This window comes from Tamandua tetradactyla, chromosome X (genome assembly GCF_023851605.1).
Source record: "Tamandua tetradactyla isolate mTamTet1 chromosome X, mTamTet1.pri, whole genome shotgun sequence".
NCBI classification, from domain to species: Eukaryota; Metazoa; Chordata; class Mammalia; order Pilosa; family Myrmecophagidae; genus Tamandua; species Tamandua tetradactyla.
Window position 1 is genome coordinate 55,895,311 of NC_135353.1, and position 23,272 is coordinate 55,918,582.

Here is a 23,272-nt window from a genome sequence, read left to right on the forward strand (position 1 = left end):
GGTCATTAGACTGGACAGTATCTGTCTGCATTTTCACATGGTTAGTGATCTTCTGCTGACTTTGTGGCATGTAAATATCTTGATAGGGTTACTTTGGATATTGATTTTCTTCAGTAATTTAAAACTTTGTACTTGTGGGACAGTTACGGAACAGGATGCAGGGCATGGGGAGGAGCACAATAGTGTGGTGGTGGGATGCAGCGCAGGTATATACATAGATCAGGGACTCTATGCTGGTGCCTGTGAATGTGGGGTATGGTTCATGGGGTTGTGGAGGTGCACTGCATTGGTCATGCGGCAAGGTGCAACTCAGACATGCCTTGGAGTGCAGGACCAGGATGAAGCATGGGGGACACAGAGGAAAGGTGTAACAGGCGGTAGATGGGGGCTAAGCAGCCGTGCTGGAGGTGGTATGTGGGCAGTATGTGGTTGGGTGCATGAAGTGCGTGGGTTGTGGGACTCAGGGTGTGGGGTTCTGGGCACAGAAATCAGAGTACCAGGAGGTTGGGGTGCAGGTGTGCCCTTGCACAGGGTGTTCTAGTTTGTTAAATGCCAGAGCGTGATATATGAGAAATGGAAAGTCTTTTAAAAGAGGGAAGTTATTAACTTGCAAGTTTACAGTTCTAAGACCATGAAAATGTCCCATTTAAAGCAAGGATATAAAAATGTCCAATGTAATGCTTCTGCAGAAAAATAGCTTGTTTTAAGAAGGCTGGTGAAGTTCAGGCTTTCTCTCTCAATTGAAAAGGCACATGGCAAACATGGTGATGTCTGCAAGCTTTCTCTCTAAGCTCCTTGTTTCAGGAAGCTCCCCCAAGGGCATTTTCCTTATTTATCTCCAAAGGTTTATGGTTGCGTGGGCTCTCGTGGTTCTCATGGTTCTCTTGTGGCTTTCTCATAACTCTCCAAAATGCTTCCTCTTTTAAAGAACTCCAGCAAACTAATTAAGACCCACATGGGATGTGTGGAGTCACATCTCCAACTAATCAAAAAGTTAATATTCACAATTGGGTGTATCACATAAGCATGAAGATAATCTAAGCAAAAGATCCAAACCTACATTATTAAATAGAGATTAAAAGAAATAGCTGCTCCTACAAGATTGGATCAAGATTAAAGCACAGCTTTTTTAGGATACATAGCTTTTCAAACCAGCACAGATGTCAACTGAGATAAACACATGCACTCAACCCACTATGTTTAACCATTAGTTATTTATAAATGTAGCTAAAAGTATAAACTCTATTAGTAATTGTCCTTAAGAATTTAGATATGGAGAACAGGGTAATTTTGGTGAATTTTTATAAATGGTAATTCATAAGAACCAATATAGAGTAAAGTCTAAATGATCTGATACATGAGTTATTATATTTTTGCATCCTTCTGAACACATTATCAGCTTCATATTAACATCAGTTTCCTTATCATCACAAGATGGCTGTAACAATTACATATATCTCATGCACAGATGACAATGTGTAGAGATAAAAAAGAGGCCATGTTGTCAGTGTCCTCTGAAGAATGAGGAAATTTTTCTCAGAAGCCCCTCCTCACTTATTGAATGAAATTCAGATAATCACTCTTAAACCAATCACTTTTGATGAGAATTGGACAACAAAAATTGGCCTAGGTTGATGAAGATTTGTTCCTGGAGGTGTGAATAAGATTTGGAACCCTTATTTCATGTGGAGCAAGAGTGGGCACGTGAAAGAAATAATATTTTTGCAAGCAAAAATAGAAGGCATGTGGATGCTTAGTAGGCAACCAATTGTTGCAGAAGAAGTTATTCTATAAGCTATTCTTAAAGTCAAATATTGGACACATCTCAAAGAAAATTAAAACCTGTAATTTTTTGATGATCACATCAGGAAAGAAAAAGTTATTTTCCACAAAAGCATCTTGTTTAGTAAGTATTCTGTAATAACTGAAGCCAAATTTCTAGTACTCAATGCAAGTTGCTTTTCCTACTTAAAGCCTGCTTATCATAGCATTGCATATAGTCAATTTCATCTTTCAGACCCAAATAAATGGTAAATTGCTCCAAGTTGACTGTTTCTTTCCTCTTCAGGCATTATACATGATAGGAAAAAATGTTAAAAGAAATATAACCATATTGTGCAGTCATAAGTGAATGTCAATGCAGTTTCTTCCTTCCTACATAGACCCTAAAAAAGATCCAAGAAAAGTGAATAAGTCCTTTTCCTGACTGTCATTCTCCCTAAGTCTTTAGAAAATGAATTATAATTCTTCATTTTTCTTTACGCATTTTAGTGAATTAATTACAACACCACATTTACATTTCAGCCCACTTAAAAATCAAACTGTGTAAGTAGCGATAAACCTACTGGCAATTAAGAGACAGAGAGATAAATTATCTCCAGATGCTCATTGGACTTCTGAAAGTCTAGAGAGTCACATCTGTTTGTATACTTCGTTTTTTCTTTGATTGTGGAAGCTCGTTGTAGACCCGTTGACTTGAAGCTATGTAAATGAGCTTTATTCAAGCATGTTTAGTATCTGGGATGAATAGTTTCCAGGAAGATGCACAGCAAGAAGTCATGGTGCATTCAACATCAGAGCCAAAAAAAGCATGTCAGGTCTCATACATAACTAAACATCAAATTTTGAGAGAGACAATGAAAGTTTATGATATTTTTCAATGTATTTTGGATTGAAGAAGAGTTGAAACATTTTTCTACTCTACGATGTACCTATGATAAAAATAAAAATAATGCCTCTAAATAAATCCAATAAATCCCTAAGTATCTATTCTGAGTTATCTGCTTTTCCTTCATTCATGTTTCCCAGAAAATAGTCATATAGTTTTGCATTTGTTGTTCATTAGGAGAATAAATTGGAGAAACTTTATCCTTTGGAGCAGATACCTCATCAACATTAAAGATTAAAATGATTTTTAAAAAATTTTTATGAATCCACATATAAATAGATTCTGTACTGTGATTATCAATCATAGATGAATCAGCCATTTTATATGTAATTCTGGATAGGAGCCAAAGACATGACAGATAATTGAGCCATCATCAGAATGACACAGCTATTTTCACAACCCAAAGAAGAAAATCAATCATATTTATTCATCAACATAAACATGATATTCACCAACACTGTAGGTACCCCAGATACGTCAGTTAATAGTTGATTTACCTTATCTCATAAACACTGCTCAAATGACCTGTTAATGTAAAGCCTTGGATTTATGTAATTACTCATAGCACATTTTAGTTGCCACCATTTGTTGACATTTATCACTTGAAATTATAATAGATTTGTTTTATTAACTGAATGTCCAGAACACTGTATCCAGTACAAGAAAATAAGTCATTGCTGATCATATATTCAGTTTTGTGCACTAGAGATCTGCATTTTTATGTACAATAAATGAGCTAATGAACATTTATAGAGTTACTGCTGTATGTTTAGGGTAGTGCTAAATGTGATGGGCAATTGGACAAGTTAGAAAACATGGACCATATTCCTAATCCAATTTTAGGCCTTTTTGAGAGAAGTATGGTACCTGGAATAAAATCAATAGCCCCATTCTATTACACGCTGGCTTGTTTATGCCTGGAATAATATATTCATTTTTGGTTGTCACACTTAAAAAAAAGCCATCCAGATTCTAATGGCTGAATAGTGAAAGGACTTAAAAGTATATCACACAAAGAATGGGTGAAACAACTGTGGGAAAAAAGAAGACCTCAGGGATGAGCATAGCCATGGGAATGTGTGGATGAAGAATTGTCCTGCTTTGCATAATAAAGGATATAACTGGGACCAGAAAGTGGATGGAAGTCACATGGAGGAAGAACTCATCTTCTTTTAAGAATTTTGTTTTTTTCCTGCACCTCTGTTGTGTAGGATTGAATTAATTATCTTCCTCAATTCATAGCACACTGATATCATAGTTGCTTGCAAGGCCCACAATTGTTTGTTTGCTTTTATGTATTTCCATTTCTCATGACCCCCACGCAATCTCTTTAATCTTTTAATGTTTACATGCACTCACAACATGTGTTTGGTTGTCTTGTACTTGTACAGTTTTCATTTACATAATGACATTGTGAGGTAAATCTCATCTTATATACTTTCCTTCTTCACTTGACATGTGTTTAAAGAGTTGTTTAACTTGATGCATGTATACCTAGTGTGTCATTTCTAAATGCTACATAATCTCCATAATGTATATCTACCACTTTATATCTATCAAATACCTCAGTGATGGATATCCCAATCATTTCAAACTCCCTGCCACCATAAACAACCTTGCAGTGAATAGCCTTAACATGGTCCCTTTTATAACTTTGTGAAAGTGTATATCCTGAGACGTAATGTGTGTGTAAACTTGATTTAACTAAATATTTCCAGGTTTCTCTCCAGGATGGATGCATCTACAAATGGTACACAAAGGATCCTATAACCTAGGGGTTGGTAAACTTTTTCTGTAAAGGATCAGATAGCAAATATTTCAGGCTTTGTGTGCCATGTAGGGTCTTTGTTGCTGCTGCTTTTCCTTCTTCTTTCTATAACTTATTAAAAATGTAAAAATCATTCTTATCTCAAAAGCTGAACAAAAATGGTCCAAGGGCTTAATTTGGCCCATGAGACATCCTGATGCTTGATCTAGCCCCACGTCCCTGGCAACATGTGGCAGGTTATTCACCTCTTTAATTTTAGTCAATATATTGGATGCCAAGTGAGAACTCACTGTTTTAACTTGCATTTCTTGGATTATTAATCAGTTACATCACCCTTTCAGTTATTTGTTAACTTTTCGATTTCCTTATTGGTAAAATTCTTATTCATATGATTTGCTCAGTTTTCTATTGTGATTCCTTCATTTTTCTCATTGATTTGCAGTAGTGTTTTATATATTAGGTATTAATTCATTGTCAGTTTTAGACACTTTAAATATCTTCTTCCAATCAGTTATCTGTTCATTAGTTTTATCTGTAGTGTCTTTCACTGAGAACAGTTATTTAATTTTGATGTTTTAAGAAAATTTTTATAATTTGATCTATAAACAGATGGAATGAACTACCTGAGCAGATAGTGAGTTTGTCAGCATTAATGTTTACATAGCAGTTTGAGAGTTGTATTTAGAAATCACAGGATTTGCATGATAAAAGTTTCCTTAGCAATTCATCTAATCCTGACTTCTCATTTTCCATGGGAAGAAACAGAAACCCAAGCAGGGAAGGTGCTTGCTCAAATTTCCCACAGCTATTTAGTGGCAAAGGCTGCACCAGAATTTTCTGCTTCACAGTCCATTGTATTTTCCATTACCTCAGGATAAATTGTAAATCAAATGGTTCAGCAGTAAACACTACTCCAGATGTGGGAAGATGTAACTGAGGTAGAAACAGTTTGAGAAAGGGCAATCTATTTTATACAATATATAAAGAGTGATTGATTCAGAATACCTATAATCATATTTAGTTGACATTTACTGAAATAATTGTAAAAACATTATCAACATATTTTCTATGCACCAAATTATTATATAACTTGTAGCCTTTCTCATGCACTTCAGCCACAAATTGACGAATTGTACTATCTTGTCCCTCTAATGCCAGAGGGTAAAGATTACCTAGCCTTTTGAGTTGAGCTAGGCCTGCGTAATGAACTGAAACATTGCAAAATCATTAGTCTGATACATTCAATAGAGCTTCTAAGTTGGTCTCCCGGCTGCCAATCCTTGATATGTGTAGGTCAGAAATTCAGACCCCTCCCACAGGGATTGGCAGCAAAGCCTTCCAAGATCCATGCCCCATTACCCACACTAATAGAAAAGCCAATGAGGAAATATGGTGTTATTTCCTATTTAAAACCTGTGTCTGCATAGCTAAAATCAGCCTGAGTGAGGCCTTGTTTACATCAGCCCTGGAACTACTACAGAATTAATTTTTTAGGCATGTTTTTTTCTCCTACTATATCTCAGACTTTTTAGGGTTTTGCACACAGTACACTACAAAGTAAAACTGTAGATCCTTTTCTGTGAGCTATATCAACAAAAGTCAAATAACTCTTACAGTGCTTTGATGCTTACACATGAATTTCTAATGTTAGAGATTTTTATATTGTTGGACCATGAGGGGCAGGGAAATGACAGGCTGGGAAACTTATTTGTAATATCTCAGGCTAGCCATAACTTTGAGTGGGATTCCCCAATATGTGTACCTGACATGAGTTCATTTAAGATGCGGCAGGGTGTCTTTCATCAAGAGGAATATTACCAAAATTAGCATGCTTTCTCTTCTGAGCAGCACAGTGGAAGATTTCACAATTTTTGCCCAGGCCTTTACCAAATTTGACAGTTAAATTGAAGGGTCCAAGACCATTTTCACTAACTTCACTCAGTGGTAATTCTTCCTTTTTTCCTACCTCTGTTCATAATAATACCTTAATATTCTTTCATCAACAGTAAAAGGTGCACCACACCAACACTAGGGCTCAATAATAGAGGGGATAAGTAATATGGGGTGTTTTGGGTTTCCTTTTATGTGTGTCTTTCTGATGTTTTTCTTCTTGGAGCAAGGAACACGGTTTAAAATTAAGTATGATGATTGCACAACTAGTGATGATACTATGATATATTGATTGTATACTTTTGAATAGATCTCAATAAAACATGCAGATGCAAGAAAATGTTTGTTGTTAAACTATCTTATAAGACTATTCTGATATAGCCAATTGACTTCTTTCAATCTTTAATAGGTACAGCAAATCTTTTATAGGTACAGTATATAATTGAATGGAATGCAAGACAGGATGGAAAAAATGAAACAGAATAAGCTTTTTTAAAAAGCAAATGTCTGTTGAGAGGAAGACGAGATGTTATATAAGTGGATCACTAAATTCTCATGAAATAGGTTGTATTTGAACTGGACCATGGGATTAGATAGGGAATTTGGATAGGCTTTCAAGAGGGGATATAATAAGTAGAGAAATTTCATTTAGAGGAAATAACATGTATATAAATTTGAGACAATGATGTGTCTAAGGGATTAGAGAAATAGTATAGTTTGGCAGGTATATGGAGCATAGTTACGGAAGCAGGTGGAGAGAAATCTTGAAAGATAATTTGAAGCTATTCTATAAGACATTGTATACTTTTGAGTATTTATTCTGACCCTAAGGGCCCAAGTCTTTATTGAATATGCTTTGGGGGCAAAGAAGTTAGAAAGAAGTCACTGTCATACAAATGCATTTACTCTTTGTCGTGCTTCTTAGAATAAAGTAATATGTTGAATATTAAATCCAATCCTTAGTCAGATTAAAACCAATTGGTTTGAATTTTGTACCATATAAAATGCAAGAAAAATGAAGTGGGACATTATGTATTGTGGTGGTTTGAAGCTGTATGTATCCCAGAAAAAATGTTCTTAATTATAATCTATTCCTGTGGGTGTGAACCCATTGTAAGTAGGACTTTTTCAGGGAGCTGCTTCAGTTAATGTGTGACACACCTTAGATGGATCTTAATCATATTACTGGAGTCCATATAAGCAGAACAGAATTCAGACAGAGAGAAACAAAAAGCAACAGATGAAACATCCAGAAGCTGAAATCAATGGAACCTGGGAAAAAAGTGAAAGACTAGGAGATACAGCAATGTGTCTTGCCACATGACAAACTAAAGACCAAGGGTGGCCAGTAGTCAGCCCCAGAAACCACAGTCTTCAGGGAGACAGCATCACCTTGATGATGCCTTCATTTGGACTTTCTTTTAGCCTCAAAAATGTAAGCATTCACATTGTTTAAGCCAACCCATTGCATAGGAATGAAACTAAAACATGTACATATACACTTTTAGGACCATTGCATCAGAATAATTTTGTGTCTCCCCTTTGCTTAAGGAGATATTACTGTTATAAATTTCAGATAAATTAACTCAAATTTATTCTTGGAATGCTAAATTTCAAAAGAAAATATGATATCAATTCAGACCTAATAATCACTAATGCTGATAAGTTCACCTAATTAAAATGTAATAAAATATTTTATTCATGCAATTATCTCTCAAACAAAGTCTTTGGTTATCTCTTTATACTGACAACAATTGATAGCAAACAGACACACATGCACAAATACTTGATAAAATTTTATACTTTTAGATTATAAACATGCCTCCTAAAAACTCACTTGCATTTATATAATTTAAAATGTCTTTTTATTACTGTTTTCACCAAATAATATGAATATTGACAAGTTTATATTTGTACTAATCAGTAAGAGAAAGGTGTTATACACTGTGACTTATTAGTACTTAACTGCTCAGTCTTATTATTTGCTGTATTTTCTACAATGAGGAAGTGACACACATTCAAAGATGAGTATGGCAGCCAATATATTAAGTAAAAAATGGTTAAACCAGTCAAGCATTAGAATTATACTACAATCAGAAATATGTGAAGAAAATTAAAATTTGCAAAGGACTGAGCTAGAGAGAACAAGTGATCAGATATTTTTGAAAAGTAGGTCTTTTCTATATGCCAAGGCAACTGAGCAACATAAGTGGTAGTTTATCAGGTAGAACAAATAACTGGTGAAAGCATTATTGGAATGTGGTGGGGAGTTGTAGGTAAGATCTGAGTTGAGGTACCTCTTCTTTCATTTTTATGTTAGAGTCTAATCAATATGCAGAATAATTGGAAAACTTTCCACAAAATGAACACATTTGTAATGAGCATATGGATCAACAACTAGAGCATGACCAGAATAAACACTTTGAAGTTGCTATTATTAGTTAAGGTGTGGACAAACTGAATGAGGGTGGGACTTAATCCAATATGGCTTGAAGTCCTTATAAGCAAAGGAAATTGGACAGGGCATAGAAGCCAGAAGATGATGGAAACCAGAGGAGCAGATGCAGGAAAGAAGGAAAGATCACCACAAAATGGAGAATTGTTAGAATACTACAAATCTTGGGAGAAAGCAACCTCTGTAAGGACCTTGACATTGGACTTCTAGCTTCCAAAACCATGAAAGAATAAATGCCTGTTGTTGAAGCCAAGCCATTGTTTGGTATTTGACATAGCAGCCCTGGTAAGCTAAGACAGGAAGTAACTGAAGGAATCTGATTAGAAACAATTGAGAGATTTATATGCAGAGGGGCATAGTTACACAAAATGGACGTAAATTGCTGCTCAGCCTTAAAAGACACAGAATCACTCAAGATTTTTGAGTGGTTTTGCCAAGGCATCTCCTGGATGCTATGACCATATGTTCCAAAGCACTTTGTAGTTATTAAACTTGAAGATTCGGCCCTTGCAGTACTTTGTAAATTCTTTAGGGACTACTTCAGTGCTTCAGACCCAGAAGAAAAGAACTCAGTGTGAATGTTTACTCTATCAAAGGAACAATCTTGAGGCCCAGTGCACATGTGATTCTGAGTAATTCTGATAATAGTTCTGAGAAGCAAATATTACCATATATTTTAAATGTGAGAACATTTTAGTTAAGTAAAATGGAACTCAGAGAAACGAATTAATTTCTTTTGAATACAGATTTATCATCAAAATTCCTGTCTGTCATAACTAACACAGTGTTGTTGTAGGTATTATTGTACATAACACATAGTGGATGATGACAATGATAATTAATATTATGTGCCTTGCCCTGAGAAAACACTATCATAAGATTCTATGTATTAGATCTTAATATCATTCCTATTTTATGTGTTAGGAAAATGAATTGAAATTTAGAAAGGGGAAGTTAGTTGTGCAAGGATATACAACTAATAAGTGATAATCTGTTAGATTCCAAAGTGCTCTTAACAATTACCCTGCTATAATACATATTTGTATGTGAATGTAACATGTAAACTAGGAACAGATATGAATATTAATTGTTATTCCAAAATTCAATCCAGAAACAATTTAAAGAAATTATGTCTTTAGCATTACAGATACAGGAAGGGAGTGAAATATGTTTAGTAATTAATGCTTTAAGCCTCTTACAGAAAGGAACTACATGAATGCCTGTGGGATTTCTATTTTAGATAATGTAGCTAAAAATTTTTAAAGAGATTTTCCTATCTAAAACCCTGAAAACTATTCAACAGAAAGTGTTCATTATCATAATTACTTCTATTTGCTAATCAACTTGAATCATGAACAAATACTCAAAATGACATTTGAGAATTTTTTCCCAGTTATTTAACTTTCTGTTTCATAATATAATCACTGAGCAACAGCCAGTCTTTAAAGATTGTGACTTTTAATATTTTTCCCAGTCTTGAACTCTTTAAAGCAACAGCTCTCAATTGTCAATTATTTGAATTTGACAGTATTTTTTTTCTGATTTAGCTGAATTCTTTTGAAGGTTTATTAGAAATTGATTCTCTGATCTATAGCAGATGAAAATTTTAATTTAAAAATAGTTTTGAAATACCAAATTCTGTGCACAATTTTACAAGGAAGGAAAATGACAAATTTCACCAAGATTTCAAGAAATGCACAGTGAGAGGATTCTCTATTGTAAGTAGCAAAAAATATGATTTTGCATTACTGACAGCATTGATTTATGCAGCATACTGAGCACAGGGTGACAGGTTTTAGTGCCACCTTTAAAGAAGTATTATATATATATATATATAGAAATACATTGCATATACACATTCTATATGTGAACAATATTCTTTAAGCCAATATTAAAATGCATATATAATTTTTATTGAGATGTAATTTACATGCCATAATAGTCATCCATTATGACTGCTCAATTCAATGATTTTTCATAAATTTACACAGTTGTCCAACAGTCATGTAATCCAGCTACAGAATATTTCTATCATCCCACTTGGCTCTAAATCCCCTCTTCCATCCCCAGGAAAACATTGATCTCATTTCTGCTCTAGATTTTCTTTCTCTAGAAATTTCATACAAATTAAACCACACAATATGTGGTCTTTTGTGTCAAAATAATTTCACATAGCATAATGCTTTAAAGATTTACCAAGGTTGTAGCAAATATCATTATTTCATTTTTTCATATGACTGAATAGTATCTCATTGTATAGATGCACCGTATTTTGCTTATACATTCACCAGTTGAATTGCTTCCAATTTTTAGCTATAATGGATAATGCTACTAAGAATGTTCACATATGTCTTTTTGCGTGGACATATGCATTCATTTCTGGAGTACAGATTCCTAGGGGTGGAATTTGGAGATGTACAGTATGCTTATGTTTAAATCTTGAAAAACTGCCAAACTATTTTCAAAAGTGACTTGCCGTTTTGACAATCTGACAAGTAATATATTAGTGCTCCATTTGCTCCACCACATCCCCAACACTTATTATCTATATTTTTGTTATAACTTTTCTAATTAGTTTAGTGGTATCTCACATTTCAAATTGCATTTCCTTAATAAATAATCATATGGAGCACCTTTTAATGTGTTTATTAGCCATTGATATGACATATTTGGTGACATTTCTATTCAGTTTTTTGGTCAATTTTTAATTGAGTCATCTTCTTGCTAATGAGTTGCAATATTTCTTTATACATTCTCAAAATGAAGCTTCATTGAATATGTGGTTTCCAGACATTTGCACCTACTGTGTAAGTTTTTGCTTGCCTTTCATGTTTAGGTCCTTTGATGCTCAAAAGCTTTTAATTTCTATGAAGTAACACATACAGTTTTTTCTTCTGTTGCTTAGTTATGGTACAAAAATGAAGCAAGTATTGCCTAACCCAAGGTCCTGAGATGCTTTCATTTGTTTCCTTCTAGAAGTTTGATTATTCTGGTTCTCACATTTAGGCTTTTCATTCATTTTGAGTTAATTTTTTGTGTAGCCTGTGAGGTGCAGTTCCTTCTTTTGCTTTCACATGTTTATATCAAGTGTTCCCAGCAATATTTGTTGAAGATGCAATTTTTTCCCATTGAGTAATCTTGATACCTTTGTCAACAACCAATTGGCAATAGTTCTGAGGGTTCAATTCTGAACTTTTGATTGTATGCTATTTGTTTATATGACTATCCTTGTGCTACTACCATGAGATTTTGATAAAAGAAGGTTTTAATATGTTTGAAATCATAAACTGTGGTTCCAACTTTGCTCTTTATTTCAAGAGGATTTTAGCTATTCAGGGCCCCTTACATTTCCATATAAATTTGATGCTTGGAATTTCCATTTCTGCAAAGCAGGCTGTTGGAAATTCAACTGGTATTTTGCTGAATCTGTAAATTGTTTTTGGTAGAATTAGCATCTTAACAATAGTCTTCTAATCTCTGAATGCGGAATGTCCTTCTTTTGATTCAGATCTTCTTTGATTTCTTTTAGCAATTTTTCTTTTTTAGTTTTCCATTGATGATATATACCCACAGTGTAAATATTATAAGCTAGGATTTGGTTCACACAACAAAGATAGGCAAGTCTGAATTCAATGGGGCAGAATGGAAGCTGGGAATTCTGATGAAGGTTTGTAATGAATTCCCCAATTCAGCTGGTTGGCTGAAGTAGAGATAGAAATATGGTTGAATGAGACCTCTCATTGCTAAACTCAAACTCCTTTATTGATCATAGATATAATCAGCCATAGTTGCAATCAATTGAATGATTATTTAAATCTCTGAAATATCATTACTGTAACAATCAGGCCAGTGCTTGCATAACCAAAAATTGTTCTATAAATGTGACGCAATACATTAATTGCTTTACTTATGTTGAATCACCCTTCCATACCTTGCATAAATCCCACTTTTGCATGATGTATATTTCTTTTTAATGTGCTGCTGGATTGGGTTTGCCAGTATTTTGTTGAGGAGTTTTGGATCTACATTCAGAAGGGATCTGTACATTACTGGTCCTGTGGCATCTTATCTGCCTTGATATTAGGATGATGTTGGCCTCAAAGAATCAGTTAGGAAGTGTTCTCTATTTTTCAATTTGTTGTAAGAGTTTGATCAGGATTGGGGTTTTTCTAGGAATGTTTGGTAAAATTCCCCAGTGAAGGCATCTTGTCTTGTACTTTTTTTGCTGGCAGGTATTTGACTATTAAGTGATTATTTTCACGTATTATTGGTGTATTGAGGTCTTCTATTTCTTTTTTAGTTAATTCATGTAGTGTGTGTGTGCTTTTAGGAATTTGTTCATTTCATCTTGATCATCTAATTTATTGGTGTACAGTCATTTAAAGTATCTTCATGTCATCCTTTTTATTTCTGTTGGGTCCCTAGTAATGCCCCCACTTTCAACTGATTTGAGTTATTTGCATACTTTCTCTTTTATTCTTTGAAAGTCTAGCTAACTTATTGTTGATCTTATTGCTTTTCTCAAATAACCAAATTTTGGTTTTGTTGATTCTCTCTATTGTTTTTTTCACACTCTAATTCATTAATCTCCACTCTAGAATTTATTTCCTTCAGTCTAATTGCTTTTCATTTAGTTTTCACTTCTTTTTCTTGTTCCTCCAAGTGTGAGGTTATGTCTCTGATTTGAGCACTTTCTTTCTTCTTTTTTAATGTAAGCATTTAGAACTATAAATTTCCTTTTCAGTATTGTTTGTTTTATGAATCCCACAATGTGTGGTATGTTGTGTTTTCATTTTTGTTGGTCTCCAGATATTTTCTAATGTGTCTTGTGATTTCTTCTTTGACCTATTGGTTGTTTGTGGATTTTCGAATCTATACATTCTTCCTTGTTATTGATTACTAGCTTCACTATATTATGGTTAGAGATGATACCTTGCATGCTCTCAGATTTTTAATTTAATGTGACTTCTTTTGTGACTTATCTTATAGTGGCCCATTTTGAAGAATGACTCATGAAGTAGAAAATAATATGTACTCTGCTCTTGTTAGGCAAAGTGATGTGTGTGTGTGTTAGGTCTAGTTGACAGTAGTTTCCTTCAGGTCTTCTATTTCTGATCCACATTCTAGATGTTCTGTCCATTATTTTTTTCAAATGCAATTTTATTGTGATATATTATACACCACACAATCCATCCAAAGTAAATAATCAGTGGTTAACAGTATCATCACCTGATTGTGCATTCACCAGCATGATCAAACTCAGAATATTTGCATTACTCCAGAAAAAGAAATAAAAGAAAAAGACAAAAACACTAAACACACCATAGCTCTTATCCCTCCTTATTTATCACTAGTATTGCATTCTACCCAATATAATGACATAAAATAAAGGTAAGTTAACTAAAACAGTGTAGTATTGTCAGAGACAGATATATTGATCAAAGGAACAGAATAAAACTTCCAGAAGAAGATACACACACATGGCAAATGAACACTTTTCTTATCATTATAGATCCATATATTCATTATCAAAGATCAAGGCTATTGGATTGCAGTTCAACAATTTCTGGTATTTCTATCAGGTTATTCTAATACACAAGAAACTAAAAGATATATCTATATAATGAGTCAGTAGTTGTAATCATTTGTTAAATCCCAATTTCTCTGTTACACCTCCCCTTTCTCATTTAATTGTTCTCTCAAATTTCAGAGATACCTGGGCAATGACCATTTTAACTTCTTTGTACTGGATAGGGCCATTGACCTTATGGGGTAGAGATTTGAAGCTGTGGATGCTCTTGGAGACACTGTTACCTCTGGGATTCAGGGTTTATCTGGCATAGAAATCATCTGGAAGATGTAAGTTTCTAAAAAAAAAAAATAAGCTTACAGGGTAAAACACCTATAGAGTCTTAGATAGAGCCCTGGGTATCCTTTAGGGTTTTCATGAACACTGTTGGGTCTTGGCATACTGTGGCAATTCACAATATCTGGCTGAAGCTTGCATAAGAGTAACTTCCTGCATGGCCTCTTGACTATATTTAACATGTACAATGAATGTAGAATCATCTATTTCTCCCTTAAAATCTGTCAATACTTGCTTCTATTCAGGAGTTCTATAATTAGGTGCATGTATGTTTATAATTGTTATATCTTCTTGTATTGACCCCTTTATCAGTATACAGTGACTTTTTTGTCCATTGTAAAAGATTTTTACTTAATGCTTATATTATCTAAGTTCAGTATAGATACCCAGGCTTTATTTTGGTTTCTATTTGCATGGTGTATTTTCCCCATCTTTTTTCCTTCAACCTAACTGTGTCTCTGAATTTTAGGTGAGTCTTTTGTAACATGTAGTTGGGTCATGCTTTTTATCCACTTTGCTAATTTATGTGTTTTGAATTGAGATTTAATCTAGTGATTGTGGGTGTGTGCTGTTTAACCTCCATAAATGTGTGAATTTTCCAGTCCTCCATCTGTTGTTGATTTCCAGCTTCGTTCCATTATGATCAGAGAAATTGCCTTGTATAATTTCAGTCTATTTAAATTTCTTGAGACCTATTTTGTGACCCAATATGTGGTCTATCCTGGAGAATTATCCTTGAGAAATTGAGCAGAATGTGCATAATGCTGTTGTGGTGCACAATATTCTGTAAATATCTGATAGATTTAGATCATTTATCATATGATTTGATTTCTCTGTTTCCTCATTTGATCTTTTGTCTAAGTGTTCTATCTATTGGTGGGAATAGTGTATTAAAGTCTCAACTATTATTATTGAAAATGTCTATTTTGCCCTACAGTGTTGAGAGTGTTTGCGTATGTATTTTGAAGCTCCAGGATTAGGTGCATATATATTTATGATCATTTCCTTTTTGGGGTGTGTGTGCATGGACCAGGAATTGAACCATGTCACCCACATGGTAGGCAAGCACACTACCACTGAACCAGCTGTGCACCCTATTTATTTATTATAATGCAATTTTATTGAGATATATTCACACACCATAGAATCCATCAAAAATATGTTCAATGGCTCACAGTTGAATGCATGATGAATGCACCATATATTTGTGCATTCATCACCACAATCAATTTTAGAATATTTTTATCACTCCAAAAATGAAAAAAAATTTTAAAATACCATAAATGTCCCATATCCCTTATTCTCCCCATTATTTATTTTAATTCATCTTTATTTTATTACTCATCTGCCAATACACTGGATAAAGGGAGAGGGAGTCACAAGGTTTTCATAATCACATGGTTACATGATAAAAGTTATATGGTTATAAAATCATCATTGTTTTAGTTTGCTAAGGCTGCTGGAATGTAGTACACCTGAGTTGGATTGGCTTTTATAATAGGGATTTAGTTAGTTACAAATTTACTGATTTTGGAGGGCACATGGTGATGTCTGCTGGGCTTCTCTTCTGGTTTCTGGATTCAAGCAGCTTTCCCCAGGGTAGTTCCTTTCTGCATCTCCAAACATCTGGGTCTGATCTGTCTCTGAGCTCTAAGCTGCATTGTTCTGTGCTGTGCTGAGCTACACAGGACTGTACTGAGCTGTTTTTCTTTCTTTGGAACCCTCCTTTTAAGCCTAACTCATTGCAGAAGTCACTCCCCTTAGGCGACTGCAACTGTAATCAGCCATAGATGCAATTTGCATGCTGATGATTTAAGTCCACAGCAATAGAACAGCTAGGCACCATCACCTGGCCAAGTTGACACCTGAAGCTAACTACTAGAGTGTCCTTGTTAACTTAGGAACTGTGCACATCACTTCAAGCAATATTTAATCTCTAAATAGAAAAGAACAGACTTTCCCCTAACAGTGATCTTCTTTCCTGGACACAACACACTAAATCTTTTCATACACAAAATACACTCATTTCCTCACAATATTACAAAAGCCTTAAACTCTTTCTGTAACAATACAAATACAAAGTAACAACTCAAAAATAGTATGCAATTTCATCAAAGTCAGTTACAGGAACGGTCTGTTTCAAGGAAAATTTCTCCTCAGGCTGTGGAACTGTGAACTTAAAGCATGCTATCTGCTTCCAATATACAAAGAAGGAACAGTCATAGGATACATGTTTCCATTGCCATAGGGACAAATCAAAAGTTAGACAGGAATCACTGGATCCAAACAGTTCTGAAATCCTGCAGAGCAGACTCCATTGGATTTCAAATTCTGATAGTCATTCATTCTTGGGGCTTTAGAAAGGGCAGTCTCACCCTTTCTAAGGGCCTATGCAGCAGCCTTGTTCTCTCCAAATGCTGGGTTGGTCAATGCAAAACCGGGCCTCATTGGGGACAACATCTTTTTCTTGCCTCAACCCTCTCCAAACATTGGGGCAGTGCCTGGGCATTCTATCATCTCCAGGGAACATGCTTAACCCATTAAGAAGAATTGGAGCAATCGCCAGGCTCCACTCAGTCCCCAAGTAATGTTCTCCACCCTCTCTGACACCTGAGGCACCAAACTCTTCCAGAACATCGAGGCAGAAGTCCTTCCATCTGACTTTAGGTCAAATCCACCCTCTCCACATACATGTATGGGTCCACTCTCTTGGTCTGAGCCTTCCTGTCTCCATCAATTTCCTTCAATTGTCCTTGTTCTGTCCCTTTAGGCCCAGACTGGCAGTAGTTCCATTTATACTTATCCCCCAACAGTTTTCTATGAGGTACACTGGGATCATATCCTCAGACATTAGGCCTTTCCACAGATCCTTTCTGGATAACTACATTGACAATCCTGGCTTGTCCTGCAGTGGCTGACTGGTTCCATATTTGGTTAAATTCTCACAAGGGGCACTATTCTCTGGAGTATCACTATCTGGAAGCCCAAAATTTTTTAGACCATCAATTTCTGGTTTCTTTGTACCAAGACTTCAGTTCACAGCTTCTCTCTTTCCTGTTGGACTTTGTTATAAGCTGCAAGCAGCAGCTATGGCACATTTTCCACATTTAATTAAAAAAATCTCCTCAGTTAAGTGTCCCAGCTTGTGGCTTTTAAAATCTGCCTTACATCTGATATTAGTAATCAATTTCCCACATTTTCTGCCACTTTAATACAAGGGTCACCTTCCTTCCAGTTTGCAATAACCTATTAATTATTTCTGTCTACAATCTCATCAGAGGTGTCTTTAGAGTCCGCATTTCTAGGACTTCTGTTTCTTCAAAGCATTCTAGGCCTTCTCTATCAAGCTCATCACAACTCTTCAGAATCTTTTCCATATCCATTTAAAAAGACATTCCAACATGTTGGGTATATGCAAACCACAACACCACAAAATCTGTTTTGCTTTATTAAAGCTGCCAGAAATCCATATACCAGAAGTGGAATGGCTTTTATGAGGGGAATTTAATAAGTTACAAGTTTACACTTCTAAGGCTCTAGAAATGTCCTATCTAAGGCATGCAGAGAAAGATAACTTAACTCCAAAGAAAGGCCAATGTGTGTCACATGGGAAGGCCATGGCTGGTGACTGTTGGTCCTTGTTCCCATTTCTGTTGCTTCCAGTTTCTGATGTGAGTGGTTTCCTCTTTAAGCATCTGTGGCCCTTCACTTAGCTCCTCTGGGATACAACTTGGGGTTCTCACTTGCTTATCATCTCATGAGAAGTCACATGGAATGTCTGCTGGGCTCCAAATATCCCTTTCTAGGGATCTGCTCTCTCTGTCAGCATTCCAAGCATGTCCAAACATCTGTTGTCTGTGAAGCAATTGTTCTCCAAGCATCTGCATCTGAGCTTTCTCCAAAATGTTTCCCATTTTAAAGGACTCTAGTAAACTAATCAAGGCCCACCCTGAATGGGTGGAGTCACCTCTCCATCTAATTGAAAGGCCACACCCACAATTGGTTGAGTCACATTTCCATGGAAGTAATCTAACCAAGAGGTAATGCCCACAGTGTGTGTATAACATCTCCATGGAAACAATCCAGTTTCCCAAACTCTTCCAGAACATTAGGTTCTTCCAGAACCTAAATAATAGGTCTGTCCACACAATATTGGATCTGAATTAAAACATGGCATTTCAGGGGTACATAATAGTTTCAAACCAGCACACCATGGTATTGCTGTCATGCTGTTGATGTCTTCTTGTTAAATATACACCATAGCCTGCAATAGCAGTTCTCCCCCTTTACCCCTTCATTATTTACTCTGTACAAGATTCACAACTTTGAGGTACTTTATGTGAGAATTTATTCGTTTGTAATGACAATTTGTGAGAAACATGTCTCTATATAACCCATTTCAATCTTGTTCCCCTTCAATATGGCAATGATACTTATAGACTGCCTCCACCTCTACCCATTCCTTTACCTTAAATTCAACTTTATTAGTGAACCACTAACCCATCTTTAGCTTCTGTGTATATCTAGGTCCTCTATAAGCCTCTGAGGTTACCTTTACCAGGGTCATAATTAAGAAATTATATAGTATCTATCCTTTTGTGTCTGGCTTATTTCTTTTTTTTTTTTTTTTTTTTTTTTTTTGCCTGGCAGGCACTGGGAATCAAACCCAGGTCTCTGGCATAGCAGAGAAGTGGTTTATTTCATTCAGCATTAAGTCCTCAGTGTTCTTTGATATTGTCATGTTTCAGTACTTCATTTCATCTTACTGCTGCATAATATTCCATTGCATGTATATACCACATTTTGTTTCCAACTTTGGACAATTGTAAATAGTGCCAATATGAATATCAGTTGTGCAAATGTCTGTTCCTGTCACTGCTTTCAACTCTTCTAGATATATACCAAGTAGCACAATTGCCAGGTCATGTGGCAATTTGATATTTAGTTTTCTAAGGAACTGCTAAGCTGTCTTCCACAGGGGTTGTACCATTATACATTCCCACCAGCAGTGTCTAAGTGGTCCAATTTCTCCACATCCACTCTACCCTAGTTTGCTAGCTGCCAGAATGCAACATATGAAAAATGGAATGGCTTTTTAAAAAGGACATTTTGATAAATTATAAATTAATAGTTCTAAGGCCATAAAAATGTCCCATTTAAAGCAAGTCTATAGAAAGGTCCAATCTAAGGCATCTAGGAAAAGACACCTCGATTCAAGAAGGCCGATGAAGTTCAGGGTTTCTCTCTCAAGTGGAAAGACACATGGTGAACATAGTCAGGGTTTCTCTCTCATCTGAAAAGGCACATGATAAACATGGTGGCATCTGCTAGCTTCCTCTCCAGGCCTATTGCTCAATGAAGCTCCCCCAAGAACATTCTCCTTCATCTTCAAAGGTTGCTGGCTGGTGGACTCTGCTTCATGACTCTCATCATTCTGTAATCCTTCTTCCTTCTCTCAGAATCTCCAAAGGTTGCTGGAAGGTGAACTGGTTCTCTCAGCCTTGTGGTTCTACTCGGCTCCTCTGCAGCTTTCTTGTCATTCTCAAAAAGCATTCTCTCCAAAAAAAGTCTCCTCTTTTATAGGATCCCAGTAAACTAATCAGAATGGATGGAGACATGTCTCCATCTAATTAAGCTTAATACCCACAATTAATTGGGTCACATCTCTTTGGAGAAAACCTAATCAAGTTTCCAACCTATAGTGCTGAATAAGGATTAGAAGAAACCGTTGCTCCCACAATATTGATTAGCCTTAAAACATGGCTTTTCTAGGGTACATAAATCCTTTCAAACTAGCATACACTCCAACATTTGCAGTTTCCTGTTTGTTTAATAGCAGCCATTCTTATGTTTGTGAGTGATATCTCATTGTAGTGTTAATCTTCATTTACCTTATAGCTAATGAAAATAAGTATCTCTTTATGTGCTTTTTGGCCATTTGTATTTGCTTTTTGGAAAAATGTGCATTCATATCTTTAGCCCATTTTATAATTGGGTTGTTTTTTTTTTGTTGTTGTTGTTGAGTTGAATGATTTTTTTGTTTATTGTTTTTTTATTGTGATAAATAGCATATATACAAAAAAATAAATTTCAAAGCATACCACAAAAATCAGTTATAGAACAGAGTTCAGAATTTTGTATGGGTTACAGTTCCACAAATTTAGTTTTTTCCTTCTAGATGTTCCAAGACACTGGATACTAAAAGAAATATGAATATAATGATTCAGCAGTCATACTCATTTGTTAAATCCTATCTTCTCTGTTATATTTCCACCTGCTCCTTTGATCTTTCTCCCAATCCCATCTCTAACTTCTGTGTATCTTGAAGTTCTTTAAAAAACTGTATTATAAGCTTCTGATATTACCGTTACCACAGTCAGAAAAGTGGAGTCTTAAGTATCTACCCTTTCGTGTCTGGCTTACTTCACTTAGCATTATGTCCTCAAGGCTCATACATCTTGTCATGTGCTTCAGAACATCACTTCATCTTAGTGCTGCATAATACTCCATTGCATGTACATACCACATTTTGTTAACCTACTCATCTCTTGATGGACATTTGGATTGTTTCCACTTTTTGGCAAGTGTGAATAATGCTGCCTTGAACATCAGTGTGCAAATGTCTGTTTGTATCACTGCTTTCAGCTTTTCTGGGTATATACCAATTAGTGCTCTTGCCGGGTCATAGGGCAACTTGATATTTAGTTTCCTAAAGAACTGCCAAACTGTCTTACATAGCAGCTGTAACATTATACATTCCCACCAGCAGTGCATAAGTGTCCCAGGTTCTCCACATCCTCTCCAACACATTTATTTTCCTGTTTGTTTAATGGCAGCCATTCTTATAGGTGTGAGGTGGTATCTCATTGTAGTCTTGATCTGCAGTTTCCTTATACCTAATGAAAATGGTCACCTCTCATGTGCATTTGTGTGTGTGTGTGGTAGGGTCACATTTTATTATTTTTCCTTGTCAGTATCCTGTTATTGCAGCACCATTTGTTGACTTTTTGTTAGTTTGTTTTTTGTTTGCTTGTTTTGATGGCTTGTTTTTTGGGGGGGATAAATGCATGTACTGGAAATCAAACCTGGGTCTCATTCATGCAGATGAGAATTCTACCATCATATTATAATTGCACCCCCTCTTCATATGCTTCTGAGCCATCTGTATTTGCTCTTCAGAAAAATGTTTATTCATCTCTTTAGCCCATTTTATAATTGGGTTGTTTGTTCTTTTGTTGTTGAGTTGTATGATTTCTTTACATATACAGAATATCAAACCTTTGTATGATGTGTGATTTCCAAATATTTTCTACCATTGAGTTGGCTGCCCCTTCATCTTTTTGACAAAGTCATTTGAGATACAAAAGCATTTGATTTTTAGGACTTCCCTTTCATCTATTTTTTCTTTTGTCATGCTTTGCTTGTCTAAAGTTTAGGAAGCTACCAACTATTAATAGGTCTTGAAAATGTTTCCCTATATTTTCTTCTAAAAGTTTCATGGTGCTAGTTCTTATATTTAGGTGTTTAAGCCATTTTGAATTAATGTTCATATAGGGTATGAGGTGATGGTCTTCTTTCATTGACAGCCAGTTCTCCCATGCCCATTTATTGAATAGACTATTTTGTCCCAGTTCAGTGGAATTGCGGGCATTGTCAAAAATCAGTTAACCAAAGATTTGGTGGTCTATTTCTGCACTCTCAATTTGGTTCCATTGGTCAATACTTCTATCTTTGTGTTAGTACCATGCTGTTTTGACCACTATGGCTTTAAAATAAGTTTTAAAATCAGGAAGTGTTAATCCTCCCATTTCGTTCTTCTTTCTTAGGATATTTTTAGCTATTCGGGATCTCCATACCTTTCAAACAAATTTGGTAACTAGCTTTTCCAAGTCTTCACAGTAGGTTGTTGGAATTTTGATTGATACTGTGCTGAATCTGTAGATCAATTTGGGAGAATTGACATCTTAACTATATTTAGCCTTCTTATCTATGAGCAGGGAATGTCTTTCCACCTGTTTAGATTTCCTTTGATTTCTTTAGCAATGTTATGAAGTTTTCTGCGTACAACTCCTTTACATCTCTAGTTAAGTTCATTCTTAAGTACTTGATTGTTTCAGTTGCTATTTTGAATGGAACTTTTTCCATAACTGACTCCTCAGCTAGGAAACTGTTTGCATATAGAAATGTTACTGATTTTTGCACATTTTCCACATTAATTTCATATCCTGCCACATTGCTGAATTTGTTTATTAGCATAAAGAACTTTGCTGTAGATTTCTCAGAATCTTCCAAGTATAGTATATCATCTGCAAATAATGAGAATTTTACTCCTTCCTTTCAAGTTTGTTTGCCTTCTATTTCTCTGTCCTGCCTGATTACTCTAGTTAGAACTTCTAGTACAATATTGAATAATAGTGATGACAGTGGGCATCCTTGTCTTGTTCCTGATCTTAGGGGGAAAGTTTTCAGTCTCTCTTCATTGAGTATGATGCTGGCTATCAGTTTTTCATATATTCCCTTTATCATATCAAGGTAGTTATCTTTGATTCCTATCATTTGAGTGTTTTTATCAGAAAAGGATGCTGAACTTTTTTGAATGATTTTTCAGCATCAATCAGATAATCA

At 35.3% G+C, this 23,272-nt stretch overlaps 1 pseudogene; it reads left to right on the forward strand.

Moving 5' to 3' along the window:
* The first annotated feature begins 292 nt into the window (after nucleotides 1-292).
* LOC143671832 (zinc finger protein 296 pseudogene) overlaps nucleotides 293-23,272 on the forward strand; it is a 66,682-nt pseudogene continuing 43,702 nt past the window's right edge.